General features: G+C 41.5%; 1 long non-coding RNA gene across 1 annotated transcript; it reads right to left on the bottom strand.

Annotated features, from left to right (window-relative positions):
- Positions 1-593: 593 nt before the first annotated feature.
- Positions 594-26500, bottom strand: LOC131136597 (uncharacterized). The gene is made up of 3 exons (XR_009131769.1): positions 26397-26500; positions 1454-1594; positions 594-1190 (listed from the first exon to the last, which is right to left on the bottom strand). It is a non-coding gene; the product is annotated as an uncharacterized LOC131136597 (long non-coding RNA).
- Between the last annotated feature and the right edge of the window lie 237 nt (positions 26501-26737).

Genomic DNA, 26737 nt, shown 5'->3' on the forward strand with positions numbered 1-26737 from the left:
CCATTACACTTATTATATTAAGTGTATTGGGGTGTTATTTGTTTAATGAATTAATGAATTCATTTTCTATGCCGCTTATCCTCACGAGGGTCGCAAGCGTGCTGAAGCCTATCCCAGCTGTCTTCGGGCGAGAGGCCGGGTACACCCTGGACTGGTGGCCAGCCAATCACAGGGCACATATAGTAGACAAACAACCATTCACACTCACATTCATACCTATGGACAATTTGGAGTCACCAATTAACCTAGCATGTTTTTGGAATGTGGGAGGAAACCGGAGTACCCGGAGAAAACCCACACATGCATGGGGAGAACATGCAAACTCCACACAGAGAGTGGAATCGAACTCGGGTCTCCTAGCTGTGTGGCCTGCGCACTAACCACTCGTCCATTGTGCAGCCTAGAGGGCTTTAATAATGTTTAAAATCTAATTTAGGTTAGGTTATGAACATGTTTTCTATGTTCTAACTACAATACTACAGTATTATATTAATATATAAAGAACATTATAAAATGCTGCCCCCCCCCCACCCCACTCCAATCACCATCACCAAGGATGGCGAGGCTATCTTTCAATCTCCCTCTATGAAATAGACAGTGATAACTAAGCAGGATTATTCCTCCTCCCAATAAGCATCTCTCCCTCCCTTGCAACGCCCCTATTTAATCTTTTTATTACTGTATTTGTGTGTTCTATGGCCGGTGTGGAGTGACTTATTTCCTATTTTAAATATAATTTACACATATAGTAAGCCATCGTAGGACTGGAACTCATACATAGAGAGATGACGGATGACCTCCTGTATTGTAGACCATGAATAAGTGGTACTATTATATTTGTTGTGGTGTGTTTCATGATTACAGTATGCAGAAAAAAACGTAAGTTCCAGAGTGTTTGGTGGTTGGTGTTCCACGTTAAAACTCCACTGGCGAAATACTACGTGCAGCTGTGTTTTTGTGTTCTGCTCTTGTTACTCTACTTTGACAGCACCGGCAATGATGAAAGCTAAATCTCAGATGAATTTGTGTCAGCAGTGTGATAATACTTACATGTTCCTCTTGTTTTTACGTATCTGCAGCACACGTGTTTGCATCCCAGACAAAAAACACTTGTAAGAATCTGTGACACTGGATGATCAAACGAGCGGGAACATCAATACGTTCTGACTCTTGTGGGAACCAAGCAATGTCTGCAAATTAATATTCAATTTAGAGTGAGATTTGCGCAGGACGTCCTGCAGAGTTAAAAGAAATTACACTCATCAGTTATGTTTTGAAGCCTTGAGTTCCAAAGACCGAGAAACTACTACTTACAAAATTCTACCAATTATGCAGGGTGATATTTTAAATGTCCGTCCATCTTAGGGGGTTGGAATTTGACTTCACTGGTTTGTAGGGGTGTCACAAGATCTCGGTCATTCATTCATTAATCACACCATAAATGAAAACAAACCTGATAATTTTGCCGGCCTCAACACATTGCCACGTGTATACGTTTGTGTTCCTTGTCTCCCGTCCACAAACAGGAATGAAGAGAGTTCACTCTGAGCATATGTTGCCCCTTCACAGCCTGGAGAGGGGTATGAATTGGATCCTGTGGTACAGAATAAGGAAGACAATCCACAAAGAGTTGATGTGTATTCACCATCAGGATTCATTCTTCCTGAGAACAATAACAACACTTCAGATCTCATAAGACGACCACATCAACAGTTGTCCATTAGTTTCCAGCATTATCAGTCAAGCAAGCATTTGAACACAGATTAAACAGTCATTCAATAGCATTTGTGATGTTAAAACGTTTTTTTCACATGTCAATCTAGTGACAATTTCCACAGCCAATGTATACTTTTCATGTATCTTTAGTACATTAATATCAGCAACAAATTCACATATTTCAATTAGCCTGCTTAATGCTATTCACCATACATTAAGGCCTGCTAGCATTAGCCATTTCACATGTGCCCAAATGCTCTACACATTTTATAACAGACCACTTTCAAGTCAGCTGTTTACTTTAGCAACTTTCTACACTCTTAACAGTTGTTTGTATGAATTATTTCTACGTTATACTAACCTGTGGTACAGAATAAGGAAGATAATCCACAATGAGTTGATGTGTATTCACCATCAGGATTTATTCTTCCTCTGTCGTTTTATCACCTACTCTATACCACCATCGCTGCCAGCACCTCCTAGTGGACTTTTCGGTATCACACCCAAACACCAACAACGGAGATTTTGATTATTTTAGACACAAACAGTGCTCTACAAAATATTTTATAACAGACCACTTTCCAGTCACCTGTTGACTTACGACCAAACTCCAACAATGGAGATTGTTGACGACCTTAAATGAATATGAAATGTAATGAAACCCTGCACATCACCTTGTTGTTTCACTACAGAATACATGCTAATTAACCACACTGTGGCACTAACCACTCTTTAGCTTTAAATTTCCCTTAATATTTCATAAAAATGGATCTTTATCGTTTACTTGGCTTTGTTTAGTATCTATCCATCCATTTATTTTCTATACTGCTTATCCTCACTCGGGTCACATGCAAGCTGGAGCCTATCCCAGCTGTCTTCGGGCGAGAGGCGGGGTACACCCTGGACTGGTGGCCAGCCAATCACAGGGCACATATAGACAAACAACCATTCACACTCACATAGATACCTATGGACAATTTGGAGTCGTCAATTAACCTAGCATGTTTTTGGAATGTGGGAGGAAACCGGAGTACCCGGAGAAAACCCACGCATGAACGGGGAGAACATGCAAACTCCACACAGAGATGGTCGAGGGTGGAAATGAACCCTGGTCTCCTAGCTGTGAGGTCTGCGCGTTAACCACACGATCACCGTGCAGCCTGCCAGCTCACTCATGGCTCGCAATCTTCACCTGCAATATTTGAACCTGCATCTCCACATGACCAAGCGGGGAATCAAACCCGGGTTCCTAGCTGTGTGGCCTGCATGCTAATCACTCCCCACCATGCAGCCGCAGCCACTTTGTTTCGCAATTTATGCATATTTTCATTCCTCTTTGTTGCCATTGAAACATTTATTTTAGTCATTAGATGACAATATCCTAAAATTGGGTATGATGATTGCTGAAAATCTTAGGTTACCATAGTAATTACAGACATCCTAATCCCTCTGTAACAAGTCATTATGCCATTAAAATGATAACAGTAATATAATGTGAAGTCACGATTTAGTATCTGTTAGTTAATATAATTATGCAAAAGTACTTCCACTCAAGAAGATTTCCATGAAACAAGTAGAAAGAAGGGTTAGTCATGAAGCATACATTTTGGGGCGAATTGTGATAAAAGGTGCAGATCTTGGCCATTTCTCAACATTTGTCTCGGTAACATATGCATGAATCTTAATGAGAAATATCTGCCAAAAGCTGAATATGTCTATCACCCTCACACGTTTATTAGACTGGGATTTCCACTGAATAATCGCCGCCGTGGCATGTTCTCCCCGTGCATGTGTGGGTTTCCTTCCACATTGGAGACTCCAAATCGTCCATAGGTATGAATGTGAGTGTGAATGGTTGTTTGTCTATATGTGCCCTGTAGATTGGCTGGCCACCAGTCCAGGGTGTACCCGGCCTCTCGCCTGAAGACAGATGGGATAGACTCCAGCATACCCATCTGCGACCCTAACCAGAATAATTGGCATAGCAGGTATATAACGGAATCTCAAAAAACACATAAAAAGGAGACATTAGAAATTCATTTTGATTCACACTTTTTAAAACAGCTTTCCCCTCACTTCTGCAACCATGAAATATAATCAATGTGCGGCACACACGGTACATTGTAATATGAAGTCGCACAGCAAATGTCACATGCAAAATACCATCCAATATCACGATGAATAATGAACGGTGAAATAATGTAAATGGTTGAGTCAGGGGAAAGATAGGAACGGGGTTCATGACGGGAAGCAGTAGCGTGGTCACATTCTCACCTTGGGTGTTGAAAATATAATTTATATTAAAAACATTTCTCAGTGTTATGTGTCAAATCACCTAATTCTCATTATTCCATGAAGACTTTATATGATAGTTATTGCACAACCAGCAATGACTGTTGACATAGTTCAATTTTATGAGGTAAAAGCTAACTTTTGAGTGTTTTTTTTAATGCATCTATTGTTTTTAGATAAGGCGGTAGGGTTAACATGCATGTGACAGCGTGTCCTCGAGTAGGGAGAATGTCGGGGGGGATTGATTTAAAAGCAAAAGGGATAACAAAAAAAAAAACGAACAAATGAGCACCAAGTAACCAATTTCCTTCCAACTGGGAGCATATGCATGTTACGCTGATAGCAAGAATTGAATTTCCACATCATTCGCTCAAGATAGCGCTAATGCGAATTCAGGCCATGCTGCAAAACAACAATATGCTGCATATGTGATCTCTTTGTCAGCTTCATGTCATCCTTGGAGCGGCAAAATAAAGCGACGTTGGCAAGTCCTGGAAGTTGAGAGTTTAAAAGGATCAATTGTTTTGCTTTTTCTTTGGCTTTTTGTGGTTTCCTTGTGACCAAAAAATAATCTCAATAGGCAGTGTTAACAGAAAAAGAAGAATTCATGTATTAATTCAGAATGGTTGTTTCAGTTCATTAACAATCAATGAACAACATAAATCAATTAAAATATTTGCTGCAGAGTTTTGGAGTCGCCAAGTAACCTAGCATGTTTTTGGAATGTGGGAGGAAACCGGAGTACCCGGAGAAAACCCACGCATGCACGGGGAGAACATGCAAACTCCACACAGAGATGGCCGAGGGTGGGATCGAACTCGGGTCTCTTAGTTGTGAGGCCTGCCTGCTAACCACTCGGATGCCGTGCAGCCCCACTATGGCAAGTCATTCATCAAGTTATTCCAAAAATGTGTATGCTAGGTTAATTGGCGACTCCAAATTGTCCATAGGTATGAATGTGAGTGTGAATGGTTGTTTGTCTATATGTGCCCTGTGATTGGCTGTCCCAGTCCAGTGTGTCCGAAGACAGCTGGGATAGGCTCCAGCACGCACCCACCCTTGTGAGGATAAGCGGTAGAAAATGAATGAATGAAAAGTCATGAGACATGACATGACACTACTTTCACACTCCATGTAGTCAGCCATGGCATGTTCGACATGATAGAGTGAAAAAAAAATGTATCCTCCTTTTTGTGTGGAAGCGGTAATTTTTTGGATTCTATTTTGTCTTTTGTCCCCACTTCGCTTTAGCCTCTTTCTTAAGTTTACAATAAATAAATTAGAGGCTAACTATTTAGCTTGCTAGCATGCTAATGGATAAAGCCATGTCCATGTCTTGTGTTAGTGATTTCATTACACATGAAATGAACATTACATTAGCATGCACATTACATTACATTACATGCACATTAGCAATGTAAACATAACAGGAGCGTAAAGGTGACTGTGGTTGTGTTATTTATAATAATGGTAAAACAATTTTTTTTAGGACACCATAAAGATGTTTTCTGTACTCCAACTAAAAAAATATTTATTAACATTGAATCCTACTTCACGGAAATTCACTTACCACGGTTGGGTCTGGAACCTAATTAACCGTTATAGACGAGGGACTGTATATTAATATACAGTAGAAGGCACACCTGATAATAACTTGCAAGGCCAGCCAAACTATGAAAAAAGGTGTGATACGGAAAGTCAACTCTTATTCAAAAAGCAGAAAGACTGTTTTACCATCCATGTCGTCCCTTATCAAAATGACTTATTTGACAAGTGAGGATGTTAAAAAGTAAGTTTTGAAAGATGCACCCGGCATTTACGTATTGGCTATTCATCTCTAAGTATCTTTGAAAGTTTGTTTTTGTGTCATTTTGTTCACTTTTGTATGGGGAAGGCTGGCTTCATTGTTACCTTCTCAGACAGAGCTGTGTTTAACTTAATACTTTAGTGATTGTTTTCATTTGCAGCCTCACATGGTGTAAAATGGCTAATCAATACAGTCGAATACATTTGTTATTATTGCAGGAAAACGCTCCTCTTTGATCGGTGCTATATAAGTACAATAACCAAAGAAAGTTATGTTGTATATAATGCATTGCGCATTATATTGACCTGGAAAAAGTCATCGCAATCACAAAAGTGAGAATAAAAGGCCTTATGAACGTCACTTTGTTTGTTTGGTTTTTCTTGCCAAACTTTGAGTCGTTTGATTGCTTGTGTATTGTTAAAAAAGCAATATAACATTTAGCGAGGAAAACTATTCATGAACAAAGTTAGAACAAAGTATAGTCAATTAATTTGTTTCAGACAAACTGATACTTTTTGACCGTGTTGCTATCGGAGAAGTAGTATTAAGAAAGAAGAGCAATATATTTGGCTACCGTGTTGGACCCTATCATCAGAAAAGAATAAGTCCCACCCCTCCAGAAAGTGAAAGTTAAGTTTGTGTGAGTGTCTATTTTGTGTCTCTGGATTTTTTCATCAGTCGTATTTAATGTTGTGCAAAACTTGTTGAGAGTGTTGCACAGCTCAATAGCCACCACAGGAAGTATGCTGTCCATATAAAATCAACAAGGAACTCTCCCAATGCTAACACGCTAACACGTGTGTCTGCTAAATCTTCATTCATTTTCTACCGCTTATCCTCACAAGGGTCACGGGGGTGCTGGAGCCTATCCTAGCTGTCTTCTGGCAAGTGGCGGGGTACACCCTGGACTGGTCGCCGGCCAATCACAGGGCACATATAGACAAACAACCATTCACACTCACATTCTTACCTATGGACAATTTGGAGTTGCCAATTAACCTAGCATGTTTTTGGCCAATCACAGGGCACATATAGACAAACAACCATTCACACTCACATTCATACCTATGCAACATGCAAACTCCACAAATTGGTGGCCGAGGGTGGAATTGAACTCGGGTCTCCTAGCTGTGTGGCCTGTGTGCTAACCTCTGCTATATCTCATTGTATGTCTTATTGTCTGTTATGTCTTGTAGATTTGGGTAGTACGGGCGCAAAGGTGACTATAGGGGTGTTATTTGGTGTCTCTAATCATTTTACCATACTGGCGTTCCCTTCTACTCCTCCGTGATGATACTGCTGGTGAAGCTGGTGGATATGACCTTCTACTAGAGCAGGTGTTTGCCACCTTTACCATCATAAAAATCAATTTTGCCTCCTCTTCCAATAAAGAAAAACAGTCTTGAGCAGCAAAACATTACTGAAAATTTGAAAACTTTTAGTCTTTGTCAAAATGTCACCTGTTACAACAACAGAAGTGCAGAGTGAATGCGTAGGTGTTATGATCACCTGCTGTTGTGGTTCTTGCCGTCTCTCCGTCTCCTCCTACAATTGGGCGCTCGCTCGCCAGGAGCTGGGACAACTGGTCACACCTGCTCCTAATCACAGCCGTCTGTTACTTTGTTACTTGTCCACACCTAGCAGGGTATTTGTAAAACCGCATATTTGTTATATCGTATTGAAAGAAAAGCATCCAGATGCATTGGGAACCACAGCCATAAGCATGCCAAACCTCATCGTGACATTTGGAAATTGTCGCGGCATTCCTCAGAGAGGATGACTTCCATCTCAAAGTTCTCCCATCCCATCCCAAAACTGTTGTCAAGGAAAATGCCTTGGATGCGGAATGGTTATTTGAGAAGAAAATGGCTGACTTCAAAGTGCATCTTTGCCTCTACTCTTCAATGTGGAGGAGTATTTGGGCTAGCAAAAACAAACAAGCAAGAAGTGCTTGAACAATAGCTACAAACAGCACAGTTTTGAGGACATCCATTTTGTTTCAGGTCGCCTGTATGACGTTTGGAAAGGTAAAACTGCAGTTATTTGCAGCATGACCAGATTTTTCTCCAAATGTACACTAAAAACCTTCGTCTTTAGTACCGGATATCTGCGGGCTCGTATGAATGATTGTGGAAAATCGTGGAATTTTGTTTCATGAAATACCCGATACCCGACTACATGTGGACAGGGTCTAAGACTCCAATAGCACACTTATCCACGGTTCATCTGTACTCCTGCCAGCTCACTCATTCATTCATTTTCTACCGCTTATCCTCACGAGGGTCGCGGGGGTTGCTGGAGCCTATCCCACCTGTCTTCAGGCAAGAGGCCGGTTGCCAGCCAATCCAATGGCACATATAAACAAACAACCATTGACACTCACATTCATACCAATGGACAATTAACCTAGCATGTTTTTAGAATGTGGGAGAGAACCGGAGTCCCCGGAGAAAACCCACGCATGCACGGGGAGAACATGCAAACTCCACACAGAGATGGTTGAGGGCGGGATTGAACCTAGGTCTCCTAGCTGTGAGGTCTGCATGCTAATCACACAACCGCCGTGCAGCCCTAAAGACAGTCATTAATTCATTCATTTTCTACCGCTTCTCCTCACGAGGGTCGCGGGGGGTTGCTGGAGCCTATCCCAGCTGTCTGCGGGCGAGAGGCGGGGTACACCCTGGACTGGTGGCCAGCCAATCACAGGGTACATATAGACAAACAACCATTCACACTCACATTCATACCTATGGACAATGTGGAGTCGCTAATTAACCTAGCATGTTTTTGGAATGTGGGAGGAAACCGGAGTACCCGGAGAAAATCCTCGCATGCACGGGGAGAACATGCAAACTCCACACAGAGATGGTCGAGGGTGGAATTGAACCCTGGTCTCCTAGCTGTGAGGTCTGCGCGTTAACCACACGATCACCGTGCAGCCTGCCAGCTCACTCATGGCTCGCAATCTTCACCTGCAATATTTGAAATTGCATCTCCACATCTCCAGCACCCTTAGTTCTCTAAGACTGTAACCTGCTCCTCCTGTCTGTGCATTCTGTGGTCCACCAGGCACACACACACACCGTAACAGAAGGCCTACTTTGAAATAATTGAAACACTAAGCTTTTGAGTCATTCCTGTATTTGTGTAAAGCTTAAACATGACATAGCCTATCAGAGTTCACATATGCGCTCTGCTCAATATTGTTTACATGACTTGACTCCTCACAGGCAATTGAATATGTCTTCACTGAATTAATGCAGACTAGCAAATAGATGACATCTCTCTGGGAGGTTAATAAAGTATCCATCTACTTGTGATGTAACCGTTCTATTGGTCCTGTCCTTGACTGTCTTTGCAGAGAGGGGCATTTCTTTCATTGGGAAAATTATGCTTTGATATTTATTTTTTTTTTAAATGAATGTATTCTCCATCTGTGATCCCGCGTGCAACCACGCTACCCGCTGTAGTTGACTTTGGAGTGTTCATCCACTTCTTGAAAGTATGTTTGCTCTGCTCAACCTCCTGTAGTAGTCTCCAAATGATGCACATCTGCAGTTAGGTGTTTTTACTTTTAAGTCCCCCGAGTGCTTGTTCAACGGTACATTTTTTGTTTGATAATTTGTCGCCACTTATCAAGCACACAAGTAAGCCTGCACTATTAGAAGTGAAGGCAAAGGAATATGTTTATTCAGATTTAAACTATTTTCTATTCGTGGTTATGGTTAGCACACCGAACAAGACACCTTAACGTTTTATTGCACACACTGGCCCCACCCCTCCTTCCCTTGCTCATCCAATCAGCAGTCACAACACAGTGTTGATGCATTCACTTGCAGCGAGTCAGACACTTCATACTCTTTTTGGAAATGCATATTTACTCCACTTTGGTGTAAAAAAAAAAAAAATCCCGGCTCAGCGTGGGAGCTTCAGCACAGAGACTGAAGAGCCAAATACAAAAGGTTGCCGACCCCTGTACTAGAGGATGCAGAAGCAGGTGCTCAATTGGGTTCAGGTGAGGAGATGTACTTGATCACTTTGTCACATTCCTAAGCCAGGCAATTCCCATCCTGAATAGGAGTTTGGACTGTATATCATGTTGGAAAACCTCAGTTTCCCAAAGGATAGACTTTCATGCTAGTCTATTCCAGGGTGCTGGAGAGAAGGGTACAACAGTTGGTGGAACCTTTGCTACAAGAGATCCAATGCGGTTTTCGTCCTGGTTGTGGAACACTGGACCAGCTCTACAGCTCTAAGGGTGCATGGGAGTTTGCCCAACCAGTCTACATGTACTTTGTGGACCTGGAAAAGGCATTCGACCGTGTCCCTCGTAGCGTTCTTTGGGGGGTGCTCCGGGAGTACGGGATTGGTGGCTCACTACTACGTGCTATCCGGTCCTTGTACAAACAGGGCACTAGTCTGGTTCTCATTGCCAGTAATAAGTCCAGCCTGTTTCCGGTAAACGTTCTCTCAATTTACCGGTCGATCTATGTTCCCACCCTTACCTATGGTCATGAGCTTTGGGTCATGACCAAAAGAATGAGATTGCGGATACAGGCGGCTGAAATGAGTTTCCTCCATAGGGGAGCTGGACTCACTTAAGAGATAGGGTGAGGAGCTCAGTCATCCGGGAGGGGCTCAGAGTAGAGCCGCTTCCCCTTCACATCGAGAGGAGTCAGTTGAGGTGGCTTGGGCATCTAGTCTCCTCTAGCCTCCTTGGTGAGGCGTTCTGGGCATGCCCAGCCGGGAAAAGGCCCCAGACCTAGGACACGCTGGAGGGATTACGTCTCACAGCTGGCCTGGGAATGCCTTTGTGTCTTCCCGGTGGAGCTGGAGGAGGTGGCCGGGGACCGGGAAGTCTGGGCTTCCATACCGAGACTGCTGCTGCCCCCGCGCCCCGGATAAGCGGAGGAATATGGATGGCTGGATAGACTTTCATGCTACCCAAGACTTTGACACTCCAATGTGTTGCCAACTATTCCGGGTTTAATCACTTTTGTCAGACAATGAATATGAAAGTAAAACAAATTATTATCAGTGGTTGAGAGACAGTTTTCCATCTCTGGCATCTTCTGGTATACAGGTGTGGTTGTGAGATCATTGGCAACAAAAACAAATGACTAAGCCTGGAATGAACGCTCATCTTCATGCCACTTAAACAGCGTCTGCTTTCACACTCCACATGGCTGACAATATGTTGTCTGTGAAGCCACACTGCTCTCAAACTAACAATCTTGAGGTTTGTTACTCCATGTGTGAACTGAGCAGTTGCTACCTCTGTCAAGGCCAAACGTTTACAGTATCGAGCTTGCTTGACATTATTATTTCAAAAAGACGTTCAGTCCACACCCAAAGTAAGTCTTGTTTTGGAACAACGGCTAAGAGCGAAGGCAGTATAAACACAAAACGGACAAATCCTTGATTGCTTAATTGGCCGCACAATTCAGTATGGAATTTGGAGGGTTTTTTTTGTGTCACTGATTCTGCTTAAGTGTACGCCGTTGTCTTTAATTAAAAAAAAAAGCATCTTCAAAAGGTTTTGCATGTGTTATCTGTGGAGATGCAGCAGAGCCCAGCAGGGGCCATTAAGGGTGACAAGGTTCACTCCAACTTTTCATTTAGATCTATGGAGAAAAAAAAAATGGTGCTTTGAATGGAACACAATGCCTCCCTCTCGCCCTATCATGCGCCGAGCTGCATACCTCCCGCTGCTTTTAGATTAACTTCATATTCCCACTTCTACCGTGGAAGCAAGCCTCTCTTATCATCCCACCCGGCATGTTGTTAACTCCTTCAGCTGATAAATGCGATGCACAGCTTCCAGTCTTCCTAATTCAGCCATGCTTCAAAAGCTGCGCCGCGTGAATAAATTAGAATTGGTATCACAAAGCGGCACAGAGGAAGAGACAGTGAAGAGCACAGCTTTGTGAAATAGACTTCGATCACTCGGTATCCCATCTTGGTTTCGCTCTGTGTTGTATTTCAAAAAAAAAAAAAAAAAGAGTTCCGCTTTGCTAAGATGTCTATTATTCTCCTCGTTTGGTCTTTTAAATTACTGTTGTAACAGCAGACTTTCATATAAGCCTCTTGATGATACAAAGCAGATCCAGCTTTATGTTCAGCATACATCCCGGGGATCAAAATATGGCAACATCTAAGAATGCGGAAAAAGAATCATCACATTTCAGAGAAGGAGACAAATTAAAAGGGCTTGTTTGCCGTGCGCCTAGAGGGCGCTCACTTTGGAACAGTCACCCTCTTCCTGTTCAGAGCACATAAGCCACGCCCCCCCACTCAATACACACATTAGTTATATCATTTAGCAAAGTTTAGCTACTAACATTAGCCATCATTGACTGTATAGACTATAGTAACATTAGACTGAGTACAAACTGTTGACTGCTTCTCTTACTGGTCACTGGGTATCAGTAATGTTACTGTTATGTTCGGTGACACACAAGCACCAGATTTGATTGCCGGAAAAACAGGCTTTTATTGCAGGTTTTAGTTATCTCACAACAGGCACAGTATTTCCTTAGAAAAAACATTGTCTACTGTTGCGGCTAAAACTCAACTCTGAACGCCTCACGTCACTTCCTGTCCAACCACCAATCAGCTCCCCTAGGGAACACACAAGAACACGACTCTTATTTATGTCTTTAATTACTTAACATAATAGTGATCTAGGCTGCATAGTGAACGAGCGGTTAGCGCGCAGGCCACACAGCTATGAAACAGGGTTCGATTCCCCGCTTGGGCATCTCTGCGTGGAGTTTGCATGTTCTCCCCGTGTGTGCGTGGGATTTCTCCGGTTTCCTCCCACATTCCAAAAACATGCTAACTTAATTGGCGACTCCATATTGTCCATAGGTATGAATGTGAGTGTGAATGGTTGTTTGTCTATATGTGCCCTGTGATTGGCTGGCCACCAGTCCAGGGTGTACCCCGCCTCTCGCCCGAAGACAGCTGGGATAGGCTCCAACACCCAGGCTGGTTGCCAGCCGGAGTACCCGGAGAAAACATGCAAACTCAATACAGACATGGCAGAGGGTGGAATTGAACTGAGGTCTCTTAGCTGTGTGGCCTGCGCGCTAACCACTCGTTTGCCATGGAGCCAAAAAAAAAAAAAAAGATTACAGACTCTCCAGAGACTTGAGGTTGCGCACCAACAAATGAGAACATTGCAACTCGGTAACGTCATCAAAACGTATCTTTATACATTACCACATAAAAATACAGTATAGCCGTCTATTTGTGGGACAATAATGGTGCGTTCAGGGACCATTGAACAAAGTGAGTTTGGTCGGCGCTCGCAACAAACATCACATACAACTACAACTACGGATCTGTAACTGTATATATTTTTTCAATAATGGCCCCCATTTCCAAAATTGATATGCATTTACATACAACTCTAATTTTCTACCGCTTTTCCTCACGATGGTCGCGGGGGTGCGAGCCTATCCCAGCTGTCTTCGGGCGAGAGGCGGGGTACACCCTGGACTGGTGGCCAGCCAATCACAGGGCACATATAGACAAACAACCATTCACACTCACATTCATACCTATGGACAATTTGGAGTCACCAATTAACCTACCATGCTTTTGGAATGTGGGAGGAAACCGGATTACCCGGAGAAAACCCACGTATGCACGGGGGGGAATTGAACCCTGGTCTAGCTGTGAGGTCTGCGCGGCAACCACTCGACCGCCGTGCCGCTCGCCCACGTACATGTATATATATTTTAATCATTGCACCTGAAGGCTCCCGGTGCTTGGAGACCCCTGTTTGAAATGAAAGAATTAAAAGTCATCTTTAATGTTGCATTCAAGGATCGACATCCATAGCCTTGCTATCGGTCCACATGGCACGCTATTAAAGGAAGGTGATTTTCTCCAATTAAAACACTGCCACCAAACATTAAGACTCCCTCGTCTCATCTTCATCCCCCTTGCCATCACTTCAAGGCCAGAGATTATTTTCTCCTATTAACTCTTAACTCACAAACTATTAGAGGCTTGTACATTAAAATGTAGCACTCGGAGATGTGAGGGAGGAAAGGTTCTTTATGCCCTGTCATTTGTTTAAACGGCCAAAGTCATCTGTCACTGATAATTAGACCTCTGAGAGCCATATAAAAACCCGCAAAGGGAATGATGCAGCAGATCGCCAGAATCCCTCAAAGTATTTGAGGCTTCAGAGGTGCGTGAGTGAGTGAGAGAGAGAGAGAGCGAGAGAGTAAGAAAGATATACAAACAGACAAAACATGATGAGAAAGTCATTATCCACACCCAATCTTCATTTTCCTCTCAATGACCTTCTTGCCATCTTCCACACAGATGAATATCCCACTACTAAAAAAAAAAATACACTGAGGAGAGAAAACTGTTGGTTCAAAGACATTACTCATGTCTGGCACCAGCATTTGTCTGCTGTTTCGCTGCATTTTTCAAAAAGACAAATCTTTAATTATGTATTTAACGCACCACTAAGGGATAATCATGATTTGTACGCTCCTTATTCAAATTATACTTTAAATCGACAGCAATAAATATGCAGTTGTTTGGAAACACGACAAAATGTACCTTCCCTGTAAAGCACTGAATGATAGATACTATCTGTAAAATATGCATCAATATGCATACATTTTTACATTCCTTCATTCATTCATTTTCTACCGCTTTTTCCTCACGAGGGTCGCGGGGGTGCTGGAGCCTATCCCAGCTGTCTTTGGGCAAGAGGTACACCCTGGACTGGTGGCCAGCCAATCACAGGGCACATATAGACAAACAACCATTCACACTCACATTCATACCTATGGACAATTTGGAGTCGCCAATTAACCTAGCATGTTTTTGGAATGTGGGAGGAAAGCGGAGTACCCGGAGAAAACCCACACATGCACGGGGAGAACATGCAAACTCCACACAGAGATGGCAGAGGGTGGAATTGAACCCTGGTCTCCTAGCTGTGAGGTCTGCACGCTAACCACTAGACCACCGTGCCGCCTGGTTACAATACACTCCTTGCTAATTTGTCAGTTTCAGGCTTTTTCCACAACAGGCGACACAGGATGTGATGCAAGACTGCTGCTACATTTCTGGACAGTCCCTATTTGTCTTGGAAAAGGGCATCAGAAACGGACAAACCAATGATTTATCCACACTCATTTTCTCTGCCGGATGTCCTTTCTCCTTTTCACCTGAAGATGACTTGCATACAATTGCTGTCAATAGTAACGTATTGATGGTTTTGTCTGAATATGTTTCATAGATAAACCTTTTTGTTTGCGGTAACAACTGACACCAATCAATGGTACTAATGTCATAATCATTTTGAGACCTTTATGATTTATTTTCTCAGGACATTGAATCGATCCCAACTGGACTCGTCAGGTTGTCTGAGGACGAAAGACATTTTGTTTCCCCTCTCACCCCTAAGCGACTACTGTAGGTGGAAAAAAAACACTAGTAGTCTGACTAGGTAGGACAGCCATAGACTAGACAAACTAGACAAAGTTAAACAGTCAAACAGCCTTTTTTAAAGCTTTTTCTCTTTTCTGACCAACAAATGTTACAATGTGGTATTCTCGTGTTAAATGAAGCCAACATGTCAGGTAATGAGGTTTGCGCATTTGGAAGTGAACCCTGAAAGATGTTTTGGATGGCGCTTGGACTTCCTTATAGTATGGGCTGCAAATTGCCTGCACTCAGTAAATGCAGACCTACGTTCGGTGGAAGAGGCGCAGCATCTGGAAGCTCTGGAAAGCTTTCCGTGCAGGTTATTATGTGTAGCTGCTCTATAGGAGTCCGCAACTCAATACAAAGTCCCAAACATGACTATAATAGGTCCCCTTTGAAAGAGACATATTATAGTATAGTACATTTACCCAGACTAGGATTCAAACCACAGTCCCCTGTGCCATGTCATTACGCACTACACCAATTAACCACCTACTTTTCATAACTGCAAGGTAGTACATGGAAGTTTCTTACTGACTGAAGATCAGCATTGATAGCTCCAGCTTGTATGTGAACAATGCCACATCACTGTTTGTCTTATCTACTATAATAATAATAATAATAATAATAATACATTTTATTTGTATAGCGCTTTTCAAGATACTCAAAGACACTTTACAGAAAAATGAAGTTGAATAAAGCACGTAAACAGAATAGAAGACACACCAAAATACAGCATTCATTGGTTAATACACAGTTAAAACATGAGTATATTAAATATATTAAATAACTATATTGTCTATATTAATATTTCCAATATATAAAAATAAAATATATTCCACCTTATGGAAGAAGAAAATAGAGTATTTTGTAAAGATGTCAGGGTAATTCAGGATGATATCAATGCATTATTGGAAAATAATGCTGTTCATACTTTTGAAAGGGATCTGAAATCTGATTGGACGAAAAAAGAAATCTAACATACACATACACTACTGGAAGCGGTGCAGCCAATAAACACACTATGAAATATAATAGATTGTTGGGATTAAATTTAAATTGGTCAGTAGTTAGGCCAGCAGAGAAAATCTTGCTGGCCTATACTGCACCCCACATAATTTAAAAATAGATCATAATAAAATACAATAATCAATCTCTGCATGATACGCGTTGATAACATTTCCAAAAGATGATGTAAAAAGAAACCCCAATACTAACGAAGGGTGAGTAATTGCGGTTGTATCACACAACATTAGTTTTATCTTAGGGTGCTAAATGGGCTAGCGAGTATAATTAAAATGTAACGAGGCCAATGAGACGAAGACCTATGCCCTGATGATATCACTGTGTGGCCAGCAGTTTGCCAACTTCATCACAACAGCAAAAAAAAAAATTCACGTACAAGTTGCTGGAAGCGCAATGGGAGATAATGGAAATGAAATTTTCATCTTGTGCCCCCCCCCCTTATCCCCTTCACACCACTGCGACTGCCCCCTGGCACATTGATTCGGAGATGAAGGAGAACTTCAGCCTCAGTGGGAGACTAAACGCGATGACACAGGAATCTGTGGCTGATTCTTTGGACAGACGCATGCTGGGTGATTTATGTGTGCGTCCTTATGCAGGTCCCCGGGAGCGAATATTGACCGTTTATTTCTCCAGGCTCAGTACAAAAGATGCAAACACGCCCCATCCTTTCTCCTCCTCTGCAAATCTAATTGAAAACAGAAAAGACTTGAAAGTGAGTATTACGGACTGGTCATCATCAACAGTCCGCCCCCCCCACACCCCCAGCAGGCTGTGCTGCCCATCACCGATCAATTATACCACCATGTTGCATGTGAAAGGACGGAACACTGCTCACATTATGTCAAGTCGGCCGGGGTCTGATTTCCTCTCGCTTTAATTTGCCCTTTAAAAAGGGAAATTACCAGGGCAGGTTTCTCTCTGGGCAATTTGTGTTTGTTCTGGCTGATTGAGCTTGTGTATCTTTCGCCGCCAACGCCAAAAACAATTATTATATACAGAGGTTTCAGCCCACGAGCTTAGATTACTGATTGCAAAAGTAATAGAATAACATCATAACAATGGAGGATTAACTAAAGCGGTTCTTTGTGTTTATTATTGTTTAACGTCCTCTGTTACGTTGGTGATGGCATGCTGTGTTCCCAGTTGTGATCTTCACTGCTGCTAAGGAGCATTCGGAAGAACATCATGAATCACAAGAATCATGTGAGAATGAAAGAAGGTTATGTTCGTACCATTGGTCAGATCAAGCAAGGTTTTGGCCAGGGTGGAACTTCAGCATTAGACATTGTTGTGCCTGGATGAGTAAAGCAACTGTAAAAGTGACTATAGGGGTGTTATTTCATGTCTAGAGGGCTCTAATGCTCTAACAATGCTAAAAACTGTGTTTAGAAGGTAATTAACAGGTTTTCTGTAATCTGAAAATTTTTGGCTTGTATCATTAGAAATGTGCAACATTATCTTATGTTTTTTTTTTTTTTTTTTTAACTTATTTAATAACACTAAGCTATATAACAATAATATTAACGTCCACTTCACGACCTGGATTTGCACTCTAGGCATCAGGAAAACTTTTCATTCATTTGCTTATCCTCACAAGGGTCGCAAGGAGTGCTGGAGCCTATCCCAGCTGTCTTCGGGTAAGAGGCGGGGTACAACCATTCACACTCACATTCATACCTATAGACAATTTGGAGTCGCCAATTAACCTAGCATGTTTTTTTGAATGTGGGAGGAAACCGGAGTACCCGGAGAAAACCCACGCATGCACGGGGAGAACATGCAAACTCCACACAGAGATGGCCGAGGGTGGAATTGAACCCTGGTCTCCTAGCTGTGAGGTCTGTGCGCTAACCACTCGAACACTCAGCCCTCAGGAAAACTTGAATTCTTTTATTCATGAAGTCATAAGCTGCCGGGTTCAAAGCATGTAAAAAAAATAAAAAGTAGCAGCTTCTAGTCCGGAATTTACACTGCACCTTTTTGGTGAATTTTTGACCATCATTCCCAATTCTTGTGTGAAACAAACATATTTCCTTCCCTTTTCTGTGCACAATTTTAGAATAAGCTAGCAAACAATGCACAACTTACCTATGTCGACTACAAAGCCCTCGAATTACGTCATGTCGTTATGCCCCAACCTTCAACTATCCACATACAAGGCATTATTTACAACCTAGTGTTACGTTCCAAAGGGGTCTAGGGCAAGATGGGACGCCACAAAAGTGTAAAAAGTAAACGCCGGACAAGGTAAAGATAGCACACTGGTAGGTCAAAGAAAAAATATTTAACTCCAGGAAAAAAACAAAAAAACAAAACAAAAAACAGTCCTCCAAACCAGGATGTAAAACAACTAGTGAAGCAAAAGTAGTTAATACAAAAGGCAAACACAAACAGACTCTCACACACACACACACACTATGCAATTAACACAATAAATTAACACAGAACTCCAAAATGGCTGAACAAATAGCTCAGCAATCACAGCACTTCTCATTTGGTCTCACACACAGCAATGTTTGGTAGAGCAGGAAGGGGAAACACTGCTTACCATCACTTATATTAGATGTGTAAACATTCCATCAAAAAAATACTTGTTTTTCATTTTTGCTTTTTTGGTTTGTGTATGAATTTAACCCTAAATTAAAAAAAAGCCAGTAAATTATGTCCTGGATTCCATCCATCCATTTTTTATGCCGCTTATCATCACTTGTGTCTTTCTTTCTGAGACATGATGATTAATTAATCTGAAAACTGTGATTTATCTGATTAAAAAAAGTAATTTGACAACCCTAGAAATGTATATAAGAAATATAATATAAACACATTGCTGTCATAAAAAATGTTGCACCTCATTCCGGAAGAAAAGTACCAATCCGATTGAATATATAATGGGATTCACAGGGGTGGAACATTCCGTTCCCCAATCCGATTGAGGTATCTTGTACCCGCTCAAACGGAAAGTTGTCAGACTGCGTTCTTTCTTCTTCTGTTGTTTATTGGCGGTTGGCAAGCAGCTTTCGTGTGCATTAGCGCCATCTGTGGAACAGAATCTAAACCTTTCTATACTTTATTCATAAGTCCAGTTTTTCTTAAAAAAAGAAAATACATATCTATATAAAACATGTCCTGGTTTTAATTATAAAATAATAGCAAGATTGAATTTGAGCTTTTCCTGTTTAAATTTATAAATAAAAATGTTCTGGATAAATATACGTACTTGTAATGGTACAGCCAAGTCATGTTTTTGTGGGTTCATTATTAACCAAGAGAGCCTATTAGACTGCACTCAGGAACACAGACAAATATGCCTCATCCTTGATGTGTCATGAGTGGGCTATCTAAAATGTATCCTTGGAAACGACTTGATTTATTTGGATTTTCAAAGCAGTGAGAACTTTTGGCCACAAGTCAATAATCATTTATACATAAGACAAACATGTTGTTTCCTTTTGAAGTGTCTATGAACTCGCCAATACAATAAATATAGATAAGCAGAGCAAACAGTGTTCCAAGACATCGTCAGGCATTACTGCACTCTTCTCAACTTGTCGCAGAGCCTTCATTAATAAACGGTACATCTGCTACAACACATTTTGTAACATTTAAAAGCTCCTTGAGATCATTTATCACATGCTTGTTCTTTTTTTGAGGCGTAATAAATCCTAAAAAGGGACTTTTAAAAAGCAATTGATAGCTTTGCTTTATTGGAGTACAGTGCTTCCTCATTTGACGCCGTTAAATGTTTCAAAATTAGACTCAAAATATAAATTTACTGATAAATATAACACCATAAACTATTTCTAATTTTCACAATTGTGAAAATGTACGCTCATCCGCGCTTTCTCACTTCCTTCTTCCTGCCATGTGTGAGTTTTACATAAACATGATCGCTGCAGAGCTCTTAATTAAATGCACTTCTCCCACCTAGTGGCCGTTTTTATGGCTTAAAATTGCTCTGAAGTGAAATCCATTAGTGGGGGAGTTGCATCATCACTTCTTTTTGCCTCTCATGCATAAAAAAAAATGTATAAACGGCTTTGGTACTTAAAGAATTAAGAATATCTACCAACAATTTCCATGTGTTAGAAGACATATGTTGACTTGACGTATCAATGATAATGAATCATGATAGTTTTTCCAATAAAACTTTCGTATAAACAGCACATTGCCCCCCCCCCCCGGTGGCTTCCTGGGAGTCAAAGAGAGCAAAATGAGATAAGCATAATGACTCTTCCACTCTTCAAAGTAGACTCATTTAAACATTAAATCGGACCACATCATTAATTAAAAAATATGCATGGGGGGGGGGGGACAGTATTCACGAGCGAGTTTTATAAATGACAGGAAGTGCTACAAACAGAAACTGAGAGAGAGAGAGAGAGAGAAGGAAAAACATAAACATGATAAATACTAATTAGTTTGTCTTATTGAAGTACACTTTTAAAAGGCTGACATGTAGAGGAGTGTAGCGCCATATTTACAGTTATAAATAATCCAGCACTAAGGGGCCGGGCATTTATTTGGGTCCTGCGGTCATCAACTTGAGATGGTTTTGCAGAAAAGCTGGATGTGTTCAAATGTTGACTTATTATCAGACACTGGAAGCCCGATTAGACACTCGTTTTTGGTTATGTTTTCATCAGTAGTCACTTAGGATGTAAGGTTTAGGGTTACGACAAAGTCTTCCACGGTTGAACGTCTTTTGATGGGTTTTTAAAAAAAATTCTGCATCTGCATCCGTGCTGGTGTTGCCACCGATCTAATTCGAGGAAAGATAAACACTCTCCGGTACTTTGCATTCAGGCCCAACTTTCCATTATCTATAGTACTGGAATACCGAAACATCTGATGTGGTGAATGGCATCTTTTGGAAATGTCAACAAGCTTACGTCATTGGTTCCAAAGACTTCAACACAACAAGCAACTCATTCATTCATTTTCTACCACTTGTCCTCACGAGGGTCGCGGGGGTACTGGAGCCTATCCCAGCTGTCCTTGGGGCGAGAGGCGGGGTACACCCTGGACTGGTGGCCAGCCAATCACAGGGCACATATAGACAAACAACCATTCACACTCACATTCATACCTATGGACAATTTGGAGTCACCAATTAACCTAGCATGTTTTTGGAATGTGGGAGGAAACCGGAGAAAACCCACGCATGCACGGGGAGAACATGCAAACTCCACACAGAGATGGCCGAGGTTGGAATTGAACTTGGCTGCACAGCGGTCTTGTGGCTAGCGCGCAGACCTCACAGCGAGGAGACCGGGATTCAATTCCAAAAACATGCTAGGTTAATTGGCGACGCCAAATTGTCCATAGGTATGAATGTGAGTGTGAATGGTTGTTTGTCTATATGTGCCCTGTGATTGGCTGGCCACCAGTCCAGGGTGTACTCCACCTCTCGCCCGAAGACAGCTGGGATAGGCTCCGGCACCCCCGCGACCCTCGTGAGGATAAGCGGTAGAAAATGAAAGAATGGAATTGAACTCGGGTCTCCCAGCTGTGTGGCCTGCATGCTTACCACTAGTCCACCTTGCAACAACAAGCAACTGTAATATCAAAAATATATAACAGAAATTCATCCAAAACTACACCACATCAATGCAGAAAGCATTATATGGAAGTCAATTAGAAATTCCAAGTGAGAGGACTCCCCCCAAAATGGGCACCTTGGACTGGTCGCCAGCCAATCACAGGGCACATATATTCAAACAACCATTCACACTCACATTCATTATATAATTTATTAATATTATGAATTATTACCTTTATTTACAGAATTTTTATTTTGTGCAAGGAGGATTTACCGTGTGCTGGGATAGGCTCCAGCATACCCACGACACTATTGAGGATAAGGACCATAGAAAATGAATGGATGCATTTGTAATTTGCAAACCACATACATTGGGTGAGAGGACTCCCCCCAAAATGTTACGTCCTCCTCGGCTCTCAGTGACGAAAAGTGCAGAAAACAGTATTTGAACTTTTGAGAACACATCTGATACAGGAAATATGCCCTTCAATGTTATTTCCCCTTGCAAAACAGATTGCTTTTCTTGGTATTGCTGACAGTCTTGTGCGATATGTTGAGCGACTCTCGTCACAATCATTAATATGAGCTTAGATCTCGTCTACGTCTGTTGTGTTTTCCCGCCAGCCATCATGCCGTCAGCCCCCATGCAGCTCATGTGATTGAACTCTCCTCTGCACTTGTGGGGTGCGAAGTGGAGTGGCGATCCAGCAGGGGCCAAACATGCAGCGTTTTGCCTAATATAAACATACCAAATACTCCCCATGGAGATGAATATAAATCTGCTGGGATGATCAGATTTCCCCCTCGGGTGTGGTGTGGAAAACACAAGGAATGGATTTGTCAAGGACATTTAATACGCCGCATGTCATTTATGAAATCTCACCTAATAAAATTATTCCATCAAGTCAGTGAGATAAAATATAAATTCATGGAGGAAGCATATAATGAAATGGAAATACTGGACATATAGTAATCTGTTCCAGAGTCAAGCTGTCACCATCTTAAACCTTTTAGTGGCTATTAAAATGTTTACATTGTAACATGACAAAGTTAGTTACTTTAAGTAGGGATGTTCCGACCAGGGTTTTATCCTGATCCTGATAATCCACGAGTGAAATTGATACCAAAACCATTGGATAACAGAACTGGGGAGTGCAGCCCGGCACACAACTAAAGTTCCTCCTGCACTAAAAGTGCTACATTGTGTCTGCATACCACACTTGCAATTAAGTACAGCAAAATAGTACCATATTTTTGAAAACCATGATACAGTAAAGTACAGTAAAGAGTACTGCTTTCCACCTGACAAGTCAACAAGGTTATTGTGTTATAATACTAACATCTGCACTGACTGCATTAAAGCACAGAGGTTGACCTTGTGGTTGTAGTCAGAGGACAGCGTCCCTCTGGCATACGTGCTTATTGGTCAACCTTGATTGTATCATTTCATTCAGCTAAGTGGAAGTCAATCTGAGTGCTTACTGTACTTTGGACCTTCCAGCTTGCAGAGTAATGGGGAGTTATGTGTGCGTACCCCCTCCTTACAACATAAATCACCCTTGCAACACTTTTGCTTTTTCTTAATTATTCCCATTAGCTGCCGAGGCATGTATCACTGTCTATGGAATCGATTGGCAGATTGACCAGGATGTGAGAAGTGACTTTGGCGGGGGTTATCAGTGCAAGAGGCTGATATAAATGGGATTATATTCATCCCATCTCTCTATGCCAACAGGGACCAGGGCGTTAATGGTTTGTTGGAATTCTTCAAATCAAAAGGGAGTTTGTGTCCTCAACTGTAATCAATAAGCTTGTTGACATATTAGAGTGCTTTTGCTCTATGTGTCAATAAGAAAAGGAAATCCAGACAAATCAGATACGTACATGTGATGCAAACTCAGAAAAGATCATCACTTCAGAGGTGAAGGATACTTGCTCAATAATCCTTCCTCATGCCAGGAATAATGGATTTCAAGCTTTAAATTTTAGCTGTTCAAAAGTGACTGCAAGACATATTTGGTTGATTGGCTGCAACCCACCCAAATAGGATCAAATCACCTTTTTCTCCTATGAAATTGAATGGACGGCTGTAATCATGTGGTATCGACCGATATATGAAAAAAAACCTCAGAAACACCTTAAGGAATCAAATGACGGTTGAGAAGATGTGTGGTCATCCCTCACTATATCCCTGCCACACTCTTTTGTGTTTTTTCTAAAATTAATTAATAAAAGATCACCGTTTATGGTTGACTGTGGCCTGTTAGTTATTTAGTGTGGAAGTGGTACGTTATTGCCTGCTTATTTTGCTTCTCTCCCTCACCCACTTTCAAATCCATAAATCCAAAATTAATGAATAAATTGGAGGCCAACCAGTGGTGGCCGTCTCTTGTGTCACTTCAGAGATGGCACAAGCGATGAGCAATGTGTGGTAAAAATAAAAAATAAAAAAAAAAACATGGCAGTACTGTCGGAGTGCATGTCTATGTAGGACAGATGCATGCCAGACTGGCATGAATATATCAACACAAGTCATAGTAAGGATGGATGATAGACTGAGTATTTTTTTTTAATGCAAGCCACGTTATGTTTGAGATACAACAACAAGAAACTTTCTCAATGCTAACTGTGAGTTATTGTGAGTCTTATTGCTCATCATGTCTACTATATTGGGTAATACGAGTATAAAAGGTGACTATAGGGTTATTTTATGTTTACAGGGCTCTAATCATGTTAAAAACTGTTTATAGATGGTCCTAAACAGGTTAAACTACTGATATTGAATCCTACTTCCCAAAAGTTCACCCTGCTGAAGTTAAGAGAAAGAATTAGCATTGTGATAGAAAAACAAACATTAGGCTGGATGATTCTTTCACACTTTAGGATTTGTCGTTCTTCAAAACTGCACAAAAAAAATCACCCTCGTCGGGATACAATACATTTCTATGTAAAGACAGACCTCTCCTGAAGAGTATTTGCATCTTTTAAAGCGCCAAGGTGACTTTTGCAACGCGCTGCTGTGCTGAATGCGTCCTACCGTACGATAAGATAAGACAGCAGCATAGAGCCTTACTGCCCCAGATACAAGCTAAGAAGGTGCAAGTTTAGCACCCCATCACAAAAAGGTACACAAGACTGTGACATCAGTCTCTTTCTACATTTGAACCTGTTTACTCAGAGAACTGTATCCAAAAACAGCCGTAGAATGAATTATTCTGAGTTTACATTTTTATACAAAAATTATAAATGATTTCCAGTAGGCCTCACAGTCAAGATACCCATATCTCTGTGTGGAGTTTGCATGTTCTCCATGTGCTTGTGTAGGTTTTACTAGGCACTCTGATTTCCTCCCAGACCCCCAAAATATGCATGTTAAATTCATTGGAGGCTCTAAATTGTCCATAAGTGGGAATGTAAGTATGCGTGGCACCACTGACTGGTAGAAGTGATGGTAAAAATAAAAAAATGCATATCAGAAGTGTAGGTTGGGCTCAGAAGTGGTGTGCTTAATGAAAAACAGTGAATGTATTACATGATCCCCATAACATACAATATATACAAATCTGCACAATTCAAAATTATTACCAGCTGTCCCATAGTCCACCTAAATAAAAAACAAAGTTCAAGAAAGTCTAACAGTTCAGGTGGAATTTTGTATGCAGAAGGCATTGAACGTGTGGGCGGTTGCTCCTACCGCACCACCAGATCCCTCCTTTCCACCTTAGCGTGGCTTGTGGCCTAGCAGCACTTCAACAGGACTTCCAACTTGAGCCGGACTTAGGTAACTCTGAGACGGGCCACGTGGCCTACATTAACAGGACCTTTGTCGTTTTTCTGTTTGTGTATGTTAGTTGTTCAGCTACATTGCATCATCATTAAAACAAGTTTTACCTGCATTTAGGTCCTCATCGCATGCATCCTGGGGTCGCAACGCTACGCCGGCAAACCGAACCGTGACAATGAAGTATTGAATTGGTATTCCATTAATAGTAATTTGTATATGTGTTAACATTAAAGTTTCTATAGAGTACTCTTGTTTTGTTAAATTATTATATGAAGAAATATTTATGCTGTCATATAATGCGGTTTGATTACAAAATGGCGACTGATTGCTCGGAATGACAATGATCAACAATGGAAAGAGCACACACCTGAACTAAATTGTCACTAACTGGGTGACAATTAGAAGCAGGTGTGGGAGATACGAAACGCAAGAAAAAAACAAACAAGGCAAGACAGGAAGTGGATACCAAAATAAGAGCGTAAAAGGAAAACTAAATGAACTGTCACGGGGGCTAACTCCCGCATCGTGACACTTCATAACAATATATATATAGAAAATATTAAACACTTTTGACATTTAGCCGGCCTTCAAAGTCATTACTGCAGCTAAATACAAATTACACACATCACTTGTTGCTCGGCATAGCAATGGTTAATACTCATCGACGTAAGCATGACTGAACTGGTACACACAATATGAATGGACGCGAGCAGCCGAGCCAGCGCCGACTGGCTCGCTCACGCCATACATCTACAAAAAACACTCACCAGTTCCCCGTCTCAGCAGTATTTCCAACCACGTCCTCCACAACCGGGGCAATTCAGGGTCTGTTGGGCATAACAGGTGCCGGTAGCCGCTCGCGAACCCGGAAGTAGCGAGCTAACTCTTTTACTCTTTATACCGCTGAGGTCACGTGGGAACGACGTGAAGTCTCCCGTTGGTAATCGGTTTTATATTGACAATAATTACAATAAACATACTATGGAGAATGTACATAGGAAATGTAAAAGGATACAATATAGAAATATAAAGTGTATTATGAATAAATACCCCTGGGTTACAATACAACATAAGCGAACCAATGAAATATCAATTACATACACAAATA

Source organism: Doryrhamphus excisus, chromosome 10, assembly GCF_030265055.1.
Source record: "Doryrhamphus excisus isolate RoL2022-K1 chromosome 10, RoL_Dexc_1.0, whole genome shotgun sequence".
In the NCBI taxonomy this organism is placed as follows: Eukaryota; Metazoa; Chordata; class Actinopteri; order Syngnathiformes; family Syngnathidae; genus Doryrhamphus; species Doryrhamphus excisus.